Here is a 16,294-nt window from a genome sequence, read left to right as displayed (position 1 = left end):
CCTCTGGACTTTTAGCAAGCAAAGAACAACCCCAGTCTCTCGCAAGCAGTTTTCTTTCCAGTGGATGAGAAGAGACAGGCTGGTTTGCATGCATATGTCTTCGGTTTTGCAATAAACAAATGAATGAGAAGTTGTGGCAATATTGCTGCCACTGTTATAGCAACTGCTTCAATTAATTTGAGGTGCAAGGGGAAAGGAACCTGAAGTGGGTGGAAGAAATCAAAGTGGTTGATAAAAAATACACTTGAGTACTTGAGATAGAGGTTCAGGAAGCGTGGGGTTATTTGAGCATTCATCTCTTCGTAAGAACATTATATATTGTTCTTTGAAATGACTTCTGTTGCAATATCAGCTTCTCTTGTGCACTTTGCTGGCTTAGTAAGATTATAGTGACTCACACCTCTATTCATGCACAACAATAAGCAGTGGCGATGTGCTAATCTTTTGTTCAGCAAATGCTCTTATCTCTAAAGTACTCCATTTCTCAGCAGTGGCGTTGCATTGCATGTCTGATCCACATGCTACTGCCTTGGATATTTTAATATATACCTTTTTTCCATGTATAAGATGATGGTTTTTTGCTTGAGAAGTTCAGGCAAAAATTGGGGGTTGTCTTGTATACAAATAGTGAATGCAGAGGTGGATGATTGTTGGTGGCGGCGGCAAGTGGGCATGTGAAGCATTGTTGGCTATGGCAAGCAGAGGATTGTCGGCTGCGGTGAGCGGACAGGTGAGCAATTGGTGGCAGTGACCTCCTCCCAAGCTAAGCAACTCAAGGGCAACCACCTCCAAGAAAAAAAAGCTCAATAACTTTAGCTAAGTTCCCCCTAAAAAGCTCAACAAGTGAAGGGTGACCTCCCCAACAACTTTGGGTGACCTCCACACAAAATCTTAATTTGGGGTTAAAAAAAAACAGGGGCTGTCTTATACATGAAAAATATGGTACTCTGTCTACATTCTCTTGTATCCCTTCTGTATTCCCATCATAAAATCACCAGACTTTGATATACATGGGCAGCAGAGGCGCTAGGTTGCCCCCAAGACTGAGGGGGCCTGATGCACATTGCACGTGTGTGATGTCACACGTGTGATGTCACGTCGTCTGGAGGAGGCCAAGTGCTCCGGAGGAGCCAGCTGCTGAAGCTGTGATGCGTGCCAGGCCCCCTCAACACTGAGGTGCCTTGGCCCCTTTCCAACAAATATTGAGGGGGCTGGAAACATGTCGGCTCCTAGAGTTGGCTCACCAGATGGGCAGCATCTGTATGTTTTCAAGCTTTGTATACAGTGGTACCTCTAGTTACGAACTTAATTCATTCTGGAGGTTCATTCTTAACCTGAAACTGTTCTTAACTAGAGGTGTGTTTTGCTAATGGGGCCTCTTGCTGCCACTGCGCCGCCGGCACACAATTTCCATTCTCATCCTGGGGCAAAGTTCTCAACTCGAGGTAACTCTTCCAGGTTAGCGGAGTTTGTAACCTGAAGCGCTTGTAACCTGAGGCGTTTGTAACTCGAGGTACCACTGTACTGCCCTTCAGGAGACTTCTGGGTGAAGATGGCAACAAGTAAGACTTCTTGTCCTTGAGCTCCACAGTCTAGTCTAGTTTTATTTATTTCATTTATCTGAATAGCTTTAAAGTCATTTGGCTCTTCAGTTAGTGTTCATTGCTACATACAGGCAAGGAGCATAGATGCTTTATCTGTTTTACGTCCACGTGGGTTTAAAACAATATATTTTAATTGGAGGACAGAAACACTTAGAAGACCATCTGAACCAAAGGATACTTGGCAGTTTTAACATGGTTATATTACATGAGCACAGCCTGCAATGGTTCAGGTAAAGCATCTAGAACTCAGTTGCCTAGGATCCAAGCCATAATGGATAAGTCTTTTTCTGTGTATGGATTTCTGTTGCAATATTGGAGCACAATATGCCACATGACAGAAAAGGGTCATATCCTCTTGGTGGAATGGGGGGTGGAGACCATGGCAGTAGCTTCTTTACCTGCTACAATATTGGCTCTCTTAATAATCAACTATTCTCAAGTTATTGTTATTGTTGCTGTTGTTGTAATCTGATTTCCCCCCTCTAGTTCAAGTGTTCTAACAGGTACTGAAAATGGGGACCCTGTCCCATATTACGATTTTCATTCACAAGTCTTCCCACGGATGACTCAAATGGCTAAAATTGTAATTGGGGAGAGATGCATGTTTATTACCACCCACCAGTCAAGCAGATCTTTTCCTGGAACCCTGACATATTTTCATGTGACTCACGTGCAGTCACTCACACAACTCCATGCTTGTAAAAGAAGCAGGCTTCAGGAGCAGACCTATGAATGAAAACCAATAAATTATTATTTTATAAGTGGGAGTTTTAAGACTTTGACATGTCAATTCCACAGTGCCCTTGGAATGCAGACTGGCTGCCTCTCCCAGCTGGTATGCAATTAGTTGAAAAGACAAACAAAAAGGGAGCTCTTCTCCAACCAAGAGAAAATAACTAACTGTGTCAGATGCCTGTGTCATTGAAATGTGTGAGTCTATCAATAACAAAATAGTATGGGGCTGTGCATATATAAAGCCTTCAATAGCCTATTATCATCCTTATTAAGTACCATTTATATGACAACTTTCCCCCAAGAAGCTCAGTGTGGAATACATGACACACTGATATATACAACCACACTCCCCGTGACCCACAGCAACCCTGTGAGACAGGTCCAAAGTCCGTTCCAGGGGCCTAATCCAGCCCCTGTGGCAGTTTATTTCCTGGGGTAAAATCCTAAAAAAACCCTCAATCCTAAAAAAAAAAGCTCAACAAGTTCAACCCTAAAAAAAGCTCAAGAACCTCAATCCTTAAAAAGGTTAACAACTTTGGTCGGCCCTCACAGCCCTTCACTTCATCAAATCTGGCCCTCTTTGAAAAAAGTTTGGACACCACTGGTTAAGTGGTGGTCACTGGTATAAGGTTACTTACTGAGCTTCATGGCTATGAAGGGATTAAAACAAAACAAAACCCTGGCTTTCCCCCATCCTAATGTCTCACCCTAGCTGCTGCACCAAACTGGCTTATTCAGGCAATGTTTGCTGTCCCCACACAGCCAGCTAGTTTTGGTTACATGAAGCCAATCTGGAGTAAGGGTATTTCCATCACTCTGAATAGATTGAAGGAGGAAGGAGCAATTCTACAAAAACTATGCTGGCTCTCACAGTTCCACAGTTCAGGGACATGCAGGAACTTTGCACATCTCACTTCTGGCCCAGGTCTATGTTTGCCTGTCTACTTATGAACTGCACTTTTATAAAAAAATACAGCAAGGCAGTATACAGCATAAGAAGCAACACTACAATAAAAGCAATCAATAGATATAGACGGGTGAAAAGAAACTCACTTTTCAAAGGCCTCTCTGAATGACACAGTTTTCAGAAGACATCTCAAAGAAGGCAGTTCTCTTGTCACTCCAAATGCTCCTTCAGCTCAAATTGTCAAAGATTAGAAACTAATCTAAATAAAAACACAAAACAAAAAGAAAAAAAGTAAGCAAGAAAAGAAAAAGAACTTCCAATTCTTCATCTGTCTGCTATACATAGAATTTTTTTTCTCAAAGTATCCACTCCAAGGTTGTTGTTGTTTAGTCGTGTCCGACTCTTCGTGGCCCCATGGACCATAGCACGCCAGGCACTCCTGTCTTCCACTGCCTCCCGCAGTTTGGTCAAACTCATGTTTGTAGCTTCGAGAACACTGTCCAACCATCTCATCCTCTGTCGTCCCCTTCTCCTAGTGCCCTCCATCTTTCCCAACATCAAGGTCTTTTCCAAGGATTCCCACTCCAAGGTAACACCCAACAATTCCACTTTCTGTAAACCAATATTTTCTTCAACCTTTATCGACCTGTAACCAGAACTCTATCGATCTGTTTGCAAGCAGAGTTCTCCCCAAGGAGGTGAAAAGCCAGGAACAAAAGAGTGTTGCAATTTTTAAACCCTCATATAGTACCCACCCTGTCACAGAAAGATCAGCCAAAAAAGTCACAGATACATCACAAAGTGGGGTTTACAGGTAAATCAGATCATCAGGGTTGCCAGACTCAATAGAGGACAGGACTTCTGTGCCTTTAATTGCCCTGCTCTCTTTTGAGTCTGGAAACCGTAAAGAGAAACTAGCAGACCCGTTGCTTGGAAATTAAACAAAGGGTCTGCTGGTTTATCTTTAAGGTTTCCATACTCAAAAGAGAGCAGGGCAATTAAAGGCACAGAAGTCCTGTCCTCTATTGAGTCTGGCAACCCTACAGATCATGCTCAGAGTTCATGTTTCACCAACATATTTACAAGTCTGTCAGTCAAGATGCCTGACGATAGCTTCTAATTGCCTTTTCCTGGCCAGTATGAGATATCTTTTCAAAATGGTGAATATCTTGACTCCAGAATCCATTATCAGGGACCTGTTTCATTCATGCCTAGATCTGCTCTTTTCACAAGTCTGTTTGGATAGTTATCAATACTTGTTAAACCAGTTTCACAGAGGGGAATCTCCGAAAGAATTTCCTGCTATGTGACTACAGGAGTCTCAAGGTTGACTTGCGGTTAAACACAGCCGCTGTATTGCTCTCTGTACTATTTCAGCTCAGGTTTTACTGGTAAAAGTGGTATTTCACCAATGGAGAAATTTCTGGAACAACAACAATTTCTGGATCAGCTCCGCCTAACACATGACGGATAACAGCAACAACCGGGGGAAAGAAAGACATAACTCTTACAAGGACAGGTAGAAACACCACAGACATAATAATTGCCACACACAAGAAGAACAAGGATATAGTTTGAGTTCCTCACTTGTAGCTTTATAAATCATTTAATGTGTCAACACAGTTCGTTATTTGAACGATTGGTATTAATAATTGTATTATAAATTGGTATTGTTATAATGAGGCTATTGTAATTGAAAATTAATTAGAAATTATTATAAAAAACCAGAAAGAACCACTGGTACCAGATGAGTGAACTTGTGGGATTGGGGCCAAGCCACCCTCTACTCTAGCACTGCTTTCCTCTGAGTCAAAGGACTTCACAGAGAAGACTTGAGGCTCCCCCACTCCATTGAAGTAGAAAACTCCTGGAGAAGGCTGGGCCCCTTTAAGCAAAGCAACATCTTGTAGCATAGGTGCTGCCAGTAATTAGGCTGAAAATCTTGCTGCTGCTATTGCAACACCAGAGCTCAGTTTGAACTGATTCACTGGGGAAGCAACTTCAAATTCCTGTGTTCCTCAAGCCCTGGCTTCCAGCCTAAAACCTGCCCTGCCTTACACTCAGTTTGGGATTTGCCTTGTGGGCCATTTTTATAAAAACAAAAGTTAAGGCAGAGCTTTTCATGTTGGTGACACACTTTTTAGACATGCATCATTTCACGACACAGTAATTCAGTTTTACTAGCAAACCGGAGGTTAAACTAACCCCTTTCCAGCCCCGGGAGGAGAGCAAGGAGCATTTGCCTGACACACCTACACTCTGCAGCCGACACACTAACATGTCACAACACAGTTTGGAAAGCTCTGAGCAGGGCAGTCTTGAGCAGGTCGCGCGTCCTGGTGCTGAGGGGCGGAGATCGCTCCGGCGCCACCGCCCTCGCAGGGCGCAGCATGGTTTCCATGCGGCTTTGCCATGCGGTGCCCTGCCTACCGGCCCAGCGCCCTGGCGCACCGCGCCACCCGGGGTCTACCTAGAGCCGGCCCTGGCTCTGAGATAAGATATACAGTATGCAAGCTAATTCAAATTGAGACCACTTTCCCCAGATAACCTTTAATTTCTTCCCTAACTACTCTATGATCTTAAAATCTAAGGAATACATTAAAGGAAATACATACAAAGTCAATGTCAATCTGATATACCACATTTTCTTTTCTTGAATTCTTGCTATGTTAAACTTTATACTAAGGTTACAATTTTTCTAGCTACAGGATGCTACAGTAAACAGAAATCAGGCTTGACTGAATGTATTTCAAAGTACAGATATTTGCGTGTTTAGACCTTTAAACCTCCCCCTTAAATAAATTCAGGTAAGACTCAAATTTTGGTTTGGTTTTTGGCAGAATTTAGGCCACAACTTTATTGATTACAGCAAGTGAGTGGTTGCATAGGCTCTGGTTCGACTAGCTCCCTCCACCGTGGCAGGTAGTGCTGACCTAGAGTTCCATCATAGGTCAGCCTAGGGTGAAGAAGAATAAGAAGAGTTTGGATTTGATATCCCGCTTTATCACTACCCGAAGGAGTCTCAAAGCGGCTAACATTCTCCTTTCCCTTCCTCCCCCACAACAGACACCCTGTGAGGTAGGTGGGGCTGAGAGACTTCAGAGAAGTGTGACTAGCCCAAGGTCACCCAGCAGCTGCATGTGGAGGAGCGGAGACGCGAACCCGGTTGCCCAGATTAGGAGTCTACCGCTCTTAACCACTACACCACACTGGCTCTCCTGGAATGGCAGAAAGCCGGGGACATGCTATGCCCACCACCCAGATGTCCCCCTGGACTGAAGTATGGGCACAACCCCCTCAATAGGTTGACCATTGAGTCCCTGTATTCCTTTAACAGAATACCCTTCACATAGGGATGACGAAAGCGTTCTCCCATCCCTATCACCTGAACCAGTGCCTATCTGCAGCCTTACAAGTTTTGACTATTTGCTACGGGGCAGGTGAAACCCAAGTGGCAACAGCCAATCAGCCAAGTGGGGAAAATTCCTGCCGTGCCCCTGTCCCAATGACAGGCGACACACGACGGCATTGCAAGGTCAAGTGTGCAAGCCCTAAAAGTAGGAAGAGGTGGGTGGGTGTTCCGATGCACGCACCAAAAGAGGAAGCTTTGAGTCACGTGCATGGGCACATATAGGTCCTTTGATCAGTTTGGCTAGAGTCCCATTGGCCTGATTCAACCCAGCATCAAGGGACCTACCAATAGGGTGTTGTGGCTATCCAATCGTACCCACCCACAACACAGGGTTCGGTTGCCAGGTCGCACAGCAACAAGTGCCCTCTGAGGGAGGACACGATTTCTCACTGTTAATAAACTTATGCATATTCAGTTGCGATAAACTGCATTGTTGGTTGACATTGTGATGTAAACTTGTTATTAAATAAAGACTGTTATGGGGCACATACCGTGCATTATTTTAATTTAAAAAACATGCTAGCAGTGGTTTGAAGAATTGAGTTAAGAAACTAGAGCAAATACTTGTCCAATACACTTGTAACAGTAGATTGGAAATAAATCTATTGTGCAATTTTAAAAAGGAAAGAAAAAAAAGCAGTGTTTGAAAAGCAAAGATGTTGCTAGTTTGAGCTTCTGCATGCTCCCTTTTATGCTGGCAATATTAAGTACTTCTATTCATAAAAAATAAGGACAAGAATGAGGTGAAAGTTGGAGTCCGCATACATTAGTGATACATGCATAGCAAAAGCAGAACAGTGAAGGCAACCCACTAATTGCTGCATTATGCAAAATGCTGGGAGCTGTGATCAGAACAGGCTTGGAAGACTGCATAACTCTCTCAGGCTGGAAGGAAAATTGGAATGTCTGATGCTCACATGGTAAGGGCAAGAATAGATGGCTCACAGGGCACTAGCAGAGCAAAAGCTGCGTGCTACTCTTCCAAGGGGAATTTTATGGGAATTCACTGCTCTGGAGGCTGCATCTGAATGGTCTCTGCTTGGGTCTCTCCTTGCATTGCTGAGAATTTATATGATAATGATAATGCTTTAATTATACTTTATCACATGCTATTGATTTTGTTATACGTGATGTTTGTTTTATGGAAGCATTTGGGGTCAGTATGTTTGGGGTCATTGCGACAAAAAATAGCATAGAAAAAACAGCAATGAATAAACTGTAAACTACGATGTGTTTTTTAAAGGCCCTCTGCAACACATTAACAAATGGGTATGGACTTGTTTATTATGGTGTTCTGTGAGACATGCAATAACAGTACTGGGTCCTTTCATTTAGTCAGTGCAAGTACTGACAAAAGGCCTAAGGGCAAGTTGGGTGAAGAGGCCTCTGCTCCTCAGAAGGAGTTTCCAAGGTGTGATTTCCCTGTACAAGATGACCCTCAGAGTCCCTTCCAACTCTACAATCCTATGATTCTCTGAGGATGGACTTCCTTCTCTATTCACGCAGACGGCAATCTACAATATCCTATGTCACCCACGTATATATATTTATTTCCACATATTATCCTCAATGGCCTCCCACACGCTCCGATAGCATCCAGGTTTGGTAATTTGAGATACCATCTTTTTAATTCTTGGCAAAACTAATTTCTCAGAATGACTTAACTATCTCAGTCCTCCCCCTGCTTCTCACCCACAATACAGGGTGGAGGTTGTTATTTTTGGCAGTACTTTTGCTTCTTGCTTGGTCATGAGTCACTCAGTGAGTGCATGTCCCAACCTGTAATGATTCCTAGAGTTTTCACACTCATTTTACGACAGTATATATATACTTACTGTATTGTCCTTGTGCTTCTGATTTATTTATGATAATAAAAGACAGTGTGTATTTTTAAAAGAGAATCTTGAACCATATGCTAATGGTTTTTAACTGAGACTTGTTAATCTGAAGAAGAGCAACCTCAGAGGAATTTAAAGGTTTCTTTTAATTTCGGTTGCATTTTAAACAGGAGAGCATATTCATTCCCATTTTATGTCTGTGCTAATAGGCATTTTGCTGTATTTGCAATAGCCCTAGGCTACAAGCAATAAATATTTATTGGAATGGATTTTTTTTAAGGCAGCCTGCCAGTATGATTAAATGCAAGCGGCTGTGTGCTATTGCCACCTTGTGGCAGGATTAAGCACATAGTGTTACAGATCTGGGGTAACAGAGTTTGTGGGTGCAAGGGCACTCATAGCTGCTAGAATTAGTGAATGTTAGGAATTAATAAATGGCAGAATCTTCATAATATTTGGAGTATTGAAAGGAAGATGCCAGGCCAGTGTAGAATGCAGGCTATCCCTCCCCTTTCAAGTGGGGCCTCTCAGATTGTGAGGCATTATCATAGATATTTGTTTGTTTGTTTGTTTAATTTATATACCGCCCTATACCCGGGGGTCTCAGGGCAGTTCACAGAATAAAATCAATATATAAAGCCACATAATACATAATAAAAATAAAAACAACTCAATAACACCCCCCCCAAACCCCCACACACATTTTAAAAGGGCATAGGTAAATCAGATCAACCAAAGGCCTGGTTAAAAAGGAATGTTTCTGCCTGGCGCCTAGAGTTGTAGTCCAAAACATCTGGATGTTAATCAGTTTGGGGAAAGCTGGATGAGAAAACGCACCAATGCTCTGAGCATTTTAGTGACTGATAACTTTTGGGCTTCATTAAAATCCATTGCATGGAAAGAGAAGGCAGCTGAGCTACAGTGACCGGGGGGGGGGGGATAATAGAGTGGGCACCCAAGACATAGTGTTATAGAACTGTAGAGTTGGAAGGAGCCCTGGGGGTCATTCATCTAGTCGAAGCCCCCGCAGTGCAGGAATCTCAACAGTCGCTCAGTTGACTATTTGGATGGGCTGCCTCTGCATTTATTCAGAGAGGCAACAGCTTGGCAAGATCTTACAAGTTCCTGGACATGTTCCTGTTACGTGTGTCAGCTAAAGTTCGCCATTGTCGACTGCCCCCAAGAAAATGCCTCAATGAACTGGCTTGAATGCCTCTTCCTCTTTGGAAACACTGAAAACATTTGGCACAGCCGGCCGCTTTGTTCTGGACCTTTTGGACACCATCCCGGCTACATGTCTTCTTTTTATGAATCTCCCCAAAGGGACGTGCTTTGTGAAAGAGGTTGTGCAAACCCATCAAACAATGCCATCGCTTTGAAGCCAAGCCCTTGGTGTGCACCGAGAGCATCGTCCGCCTCCACCATTCCACTGACGTATGACCACTGAGCCTGGCAGGACTCCAAGCACCATTCTGGCCTTGGCATGCGCCATGTTAGAAATCAATGGACGATTCTCAGAAATCGCAGCCTTGAACAGACTGAGATGACATATCTTGTTTATATAGTGGCCTTATGGGCTGAGAGGGAGAAGGGAAGTCAGAATGGTTTCACACTTCTGGTGCAATGTGAGAAACAGCCATCTGTGCTTCTTCCATGTCTTTGTAATATGTGATTTAATGAGATTTCAATAACAATGAGTTACTGCTACAGTGAGGATTGGACCCGAGTTTCATTGCTTTTCAGAACAATTCATTTCGCAGAAACCTGGCTCTTAAATTTTTATCTAGTTTCACTTGAGTTAAAGGGGAAATTAAACATTACACTAAACAAGGCTACTGCCACAAACAGTCATGACTTTGTAATATGAAATATTTAAAAATTCTGATATTGTGTGTGTGTGTATACCGTATATGCTGGCGTATAAGGCGACTGGGCGTATAAGACGACCCCTTACTTTTCAAGTTAAAATATAGAATTTGGGATGTACTCCAGCCCTTTTTTGGCGGGGAGGGGAGGGGAGGCTGTCTTCTCCAGCACTCAAGTCTGCAGCCGGGGAAATGGTGGTTTGTTTGTTTGCTTGCTTGCTTGCTTAGTTATTGAGAGGGGGAAAGAAGCCAGCGAAAGGAGAGATAGAGAAGCAGAGACATCGATCAAAAGGAGGTAGAGGGAGAGGGAGAGGGAGGCAGAGACATCGAGCAAAAGAAACCATAGAGAGGATAGCGATAGAGGGGCAGAGACATCGGAGGCTCACACAGCCAGCGAAAGACGCTGAGCAGCAGTGAAAGAGAGAGCGGAGAGAGAGACAACGAGGCTGGCTCAGTGAGCAAAAGGGGAATAGAAGCCAGGGAGAGGGAGAGGGAGGCAGAGACATCGAGCAAAAGGGGGGGAAGAAACCATAGAGAGGATAGCGATAGAGGGGCAGAGACATCGGAGGCTCACACAGCCAGCGAAAGACGCTGAGCAGCAGTGAAAGAGAGAGCGGAGAGAGCGAGAGACGGAGAGATCCCTTTGCTTTGCGCTGACAAAAAGAGAAGAGGCAGCAGCTTGACACCAATGAAATACACAAAACTGTATCTCTGCGCTGATCCAGGTCACAAAGCCATGAGGGAGCCATTCTCCCTGGCGGGGAGCAGCCCCCTCCCGAGCGCGCTTCTTTGCGTTCATATGGTCACTGCATACAGTGGGGATGCGGCCGTTTTTGAGCTCCCCCCACCGTATGCGGTGACTGCAGATTCTTGGACCCGGCGTATAAGACGGGCCCCCAACTTTTGAAAAAAAAATCCTGGGTTCAAAAGCCGTCTAATACGCCAGTATATACGGTATATAAATGGGACCCAGGTGGCGCTGTGGTTAAACCACTGAGCCTAGGGCTTGCTGATCAGAAGGTCGGCGGTTCGAATCCCTGTGACGGGGTGAGCTCCCGTTGCTTTGTCCCTGCTCCTGCCAACCTAGCAGTTCGAAAGCACGTCAAAATGCAAGTAGATAAATAGGAACCGCTACAGCGGGAAGGTAAACGGCGTTTCCATGTGCTGCTCTGGTTTGCCAAAAGCGGCTTTGTTGCGCTGGCCACATGACCTGGAAGCTATACGCCGGCTCCCTTGGCCAATAATGCGAGATGAGCGCGCAACCCCAGAGTCGGTCACGACTGGACCTAATGGTCAGGGGTCCCTTTACCTTTACCTTTACATATATATAAATGTTTTTTGCATTCTCAAAAGAGATGCGCACTGAAAAGGCAAGGCAACACTCATATTTTTTACTCCTGACTTATATTGTGTTCCCCTCCACCTCACCAATAGGCAGTTTGTGTGCCAATTCGGAATTCAAACAAAAACTCTGAACAAACAGGGAAGAAAATTAAAAGTTAAAGATAAATGGGACTATTGAAAGTTATAGAAGTCTCTGTTGTCTTCAATAGAGTTATTTTCAGCAAGTAGTTCAGCTGAAGAACTGATGACAGGTCACTTCCATACCCCAGAGAACCAAAGAACTAAATCTTTAGAACTTGAGATCACCTCTTCATGACAAAATGAAGTAAATAATGTTCCCTATACCAAAAATCAAAGGAGAAACATACCGGTACCTACTATTAAATGATTGAAGACATGAAATGAATACAAAGGATTTCTTATAGTCTCTATCCTCCTCCTCCTCCTCCTCCTCCTCCTCCTCCTCCTCCTCCTCCTCCTCCTCCTCCTCCTCTCTCTCTCTCTCTCTCTCTCTCTCTCTCTCTCTCTCTCTCTCACACACACACACACACACACACCAATCATGCACACAAACAATTCTCTGAACCAAAATCAGTGTTGTCGTTTTTTCTAGTTGAAATGTTGCTGTTTTAGCCCAAACGAACTGCTATGTTTTCTGGAATGGACTTAGTAGGAGTTCCTCTCTGGTTATTGCCAAACACAACAACTGCAGTTCAGTGTGTTCTTTCTCATCACTGAATAGAATTTGATGTTCTTTTTTAAAAAAAGTCACCTTCAAGCTGATCATCATGTGAATGAACTCATAAGGATATCAACGGAAGGATCGAAGCAGCAGACACACAAGACGCAAGGGAATAATTAACTCATTGTGTTTCAGAAACGAATTACCTGAGTTGTACAAAATTAAATCAAGAAATCCAACCCTCCCTCATTTCAGTTCTAGGGGAAACACTGAGTGGATATATGTCACCTTTAGGCTTACTGTTCCTCTAAATCCCAGAACATTGTGTTACCTTTCCTTCAGTTGCTCTGTAATGGGAGAAGAGAAAGCAAATGAGTTTGTTCACAATACTACTTTGACTCAAAAGTTTATATTTTGACCAAAGGTCAACATGGCTTTGGGGTTTACAGCTTTTTTGTAAGAGGCAGTCTGGTCAGCAGGCTGACAGACGGCAGCTTTTTATAACATACCAAGTAACATTCCAAGTCTGTATCCCAGGAAATCTTTGTTCTCGGTATTTTTGCCAACTCAGTTACATGGACCAATGTATTATCCCATCTTGACAATCCTGTCATTTATTAGAACATTGGTCTACATGCTAGGAGACTGCATGACATATTTCAATGCAATTTTTCACCTGCAGACCTCATTTTCATCAATAACGCCCCCGCAATGAGCCACCAAAATTGGTCTTAGGCAAGTATCAAAAACCCCCAAATACATTAGCAAGGATAGCTTATTGCTATGAAACTATATTTCTTTCATTTTTTGTTGGACATACTGCTTGTTATATATATTAAAAAGTTGAGATAGCTACATAGCTTCTATTAGAAATATCTTTAATAGCTAGTAGGGGCTGACCCGAGATTGTTTCTTGGCAAACACATATTCCCAGAACAGTCCTGGAGTGGGGAGCATATGAGCCTTAATCAACCTGGCACCTTCCAGATGTTTTGGACAACAACTCCTGTCAGCACAGCTACAACATCTGGAGGGTTAAATGAAGGCTGCTTTAGATACAAGGAATGTGAAATGGATTGGGGGTGGGGGGAATATACAGGAGAGAATCAGCAGAAGGATGTTTAATCGCTTCCATGCCTGCCAACTCTCCTTTTTACATGCTCCCCAGGGTTGCTGTCTCCTTAGCTGGAATTACTGTTTCCAGCATGGGGTGGAATTCATTTTAAATGCCCCGAGGAGCACATGCATGAGAGAATCCTGGGCAGGGAATTGAATTCTGGGGAGAACAGAGAGTTAGGAATGTGCAGGATTTCAGGACTACCGCTTTGCCGAGTTCAGAACGACACATTCCACCTTGACCACATGTCTTCAGAGTTCAGTCACAGCTTTTGCTTGGCAAAGCAAGTGTGTCTGTGTGGGAGACCAAGAGGGCTTTCCAGCAAGCTAGCTGGCAGGAGAGGGACACTTAGTTCTTTCTCCTTTCACCTGGCTCTTTTTCTGCCTCTTCCAGTTCCACTCCCACCAGCTCCTGCTTCCTCAGCTCACCTGCCACTCCTCCACTGGAGAACGGCTTCCCACGACCCAAGGAGAAGTGGCGGCCAGGGAAAGAGCAGTTGGAAGAAGCAAGCTGAGCCTGATATGTGCTTCTGATTCGCTCAGGTGCCTGTTCCCTTCTGTGGACAAGAAGCAAAAAGGTGATCAGGTGGGTTGATGGTAAAGGTCATTGAGCTTTTAGCTGCCTACTACCTGAATGAAGATTGGACAGTGCCTGCTTGTCTCAGAAGCAATGCAAATAAGCTGCTTCCCTATCAGTGGTAAGCCCACTTTCGGCTGCCACCATCTCTTGCTCCTTATCAGAGATACCTTATACCAGTGGTGGGGAACCTTCCACCCCCCACAAAAGACTCCTGTCAGTCCCAGTTAGTTTCCCAGCACAGGAGAAGAAGCATGGCTTATGGAGAAGAAGCCTGGCTGCATTTGGCCTCCCAGGCCTGAAGTTCCCCATCCTACCTTAGCAGGAAACAAGCACCAGGCACAGAGAGTAGCAGTTACTGGCCGCGGACTTCACCTGACACAACCTCTTAAGACAGACTGAGAAACGAAGCATTTTAAATACTATTTTAAAAAAAATAATCAAATAATTGAAACGGTCCAGGAGAGCTTCAGTTAATAATAATAATAATAATAATAATAATAATAATAATAATAATAATAATAATAATAATTTATTTATACCCCGCCCATCTGGCTGGGTTTCCCCAGCCACTTTTTATCTTTCTGGAAAGTTTTAAAACGCATGGTGCCAAGGAATCCTCGGAGGTACATGCCTTGTGACGTCTTGTTCTATAAATAGTTTATATTGCAAGAATGCCTGGGAGTTTTAAAAGGTCAGCATTTCTGAAATTTTGCGCATTGCCTTTTGAAGAGAAACAATTGCAGTGGTTTTCATGGGATTTAAGGTCCTTTTTTATAATGTCTCATCAATGAACCACCTTGAAGCACCTTGTTTTATAATCCTAGGAAAAGTTAGAAACTGCTTTCTCATTTCTGGGAGATAAACTGAAGCTTAATCCAGTTAAATATTTTGGGCTGGGAAGAGTTCTGATCTGAGACTTGCAACCTGACTGGGATTTGGTTCCACTAAGTTTGCAGCTCGAGGGTTCTCAAGGACTTGATGCTATCTGTGGAGGCACTGGTTGTATTGGTAACTAGGAATATTTTTATAACAATGATAATAATAAAAAAATTGTTTAGGCTGGTTTAAAGGTGATTTGAAGGACTGCTTTCTTCCAATCAAATCCAGCTGGTCCTTAAGTTGCACTGTCAAGGTCAAACAGATTGGTGGGCATTAAAGATGCTACCTTTTCAGAGGCCCTGTACTTTGGAACTCTCTCATAAAGAAGTTTTCACTAGACGTTAAAAACATATTTGTTTCAAACTGCACTTTATTAAAAGTTCTGTGAATTGGGTTCTAAACCACTGTTGTATTTAATTTTTTTGTAATTGGATTGTTTCATTTGTATTTTTAAATTTGCTAATTATATTACTTTATTACATTTATATCTCACCTTTCCTCTGAGGAGGTGGTATATGTAATAATAATAATAATAATAATAATAATAATAATAATAATTTATTATTTATACCCCGCCCATCTGGCTGGGTTTCCCCAGCCACTCTGGGCAGCTTACAACAGAAAAATGAAATAAAATAATCTATTAAACATTAAAGGCCTCCCTAAACAGGGCTGCCTTCAGATGTCTTCTAAAAATCTGGTAGCTGTTTTTTTCTTTGACATCTGATGGGAGGGCGTTCCATAGGGCGGGCGCCACCACCGAGAAGGCCCTCTGCCTGGTTCCTTGCAACTTGGCTTCTCACAATGAGGGAACTGCCAGAAGGCCCTTGGTACTGGACCTCAGTGTCCGGGCAGAATGATGGGGGTGGAGACGCTCCTTCAGGTATACTGGACCGAGGCCATTTAGGGCTTTAAAGGTCAGCACCAACACTTTGAACTGTGCTCGGAAACGTACTGGGAGCCAATGTAGATCTTTCAAGACTGGTGTTATGTGATTCTTTCTCTCCCCATTTTATCCTTACAGCAACTTGGTGAGTTGGAGGAGGGGGTTATTGGTTTCTTTTGTTATTGTTTTCATTATGTATTTTGTGCTTTTATGCTGTGAACTGCCCTGAGATCTATGGGTGAAGGGCAGTATACTACTGCTGCTGCTGCTGCTAGATTAGGCTGAGGGATAGTGACTGGCCCTAACTTGCCAGGTCAATTCCATTGCTGAGTGTGGATTTTAACCCTGGTTTCCCAAGTCATCATCCATTATGCTAACCACTTTACTACACTGGTTCTCCAGCTGTTCTATATTCCTTTATTTAGGCTAGAATTTCTGTGCAACGG

This window comes from Zootoca vivipara, chromosome 1, assembly GCF_963506605.1.
Source record: "Zootoca vivipara chromosome 1, rZooViv1.1, whole genome shotgun sequence".
NCBI classification, from domain to species: domain Eukaryota; kingdom Metazoa; phylum Chordata; class Lepidosauria; order Squamata; family Lacertidae; genus Zootoca; species Zootoca vivipara.
Note: the sequence above shows the minus strand (reverse complement) of the source record.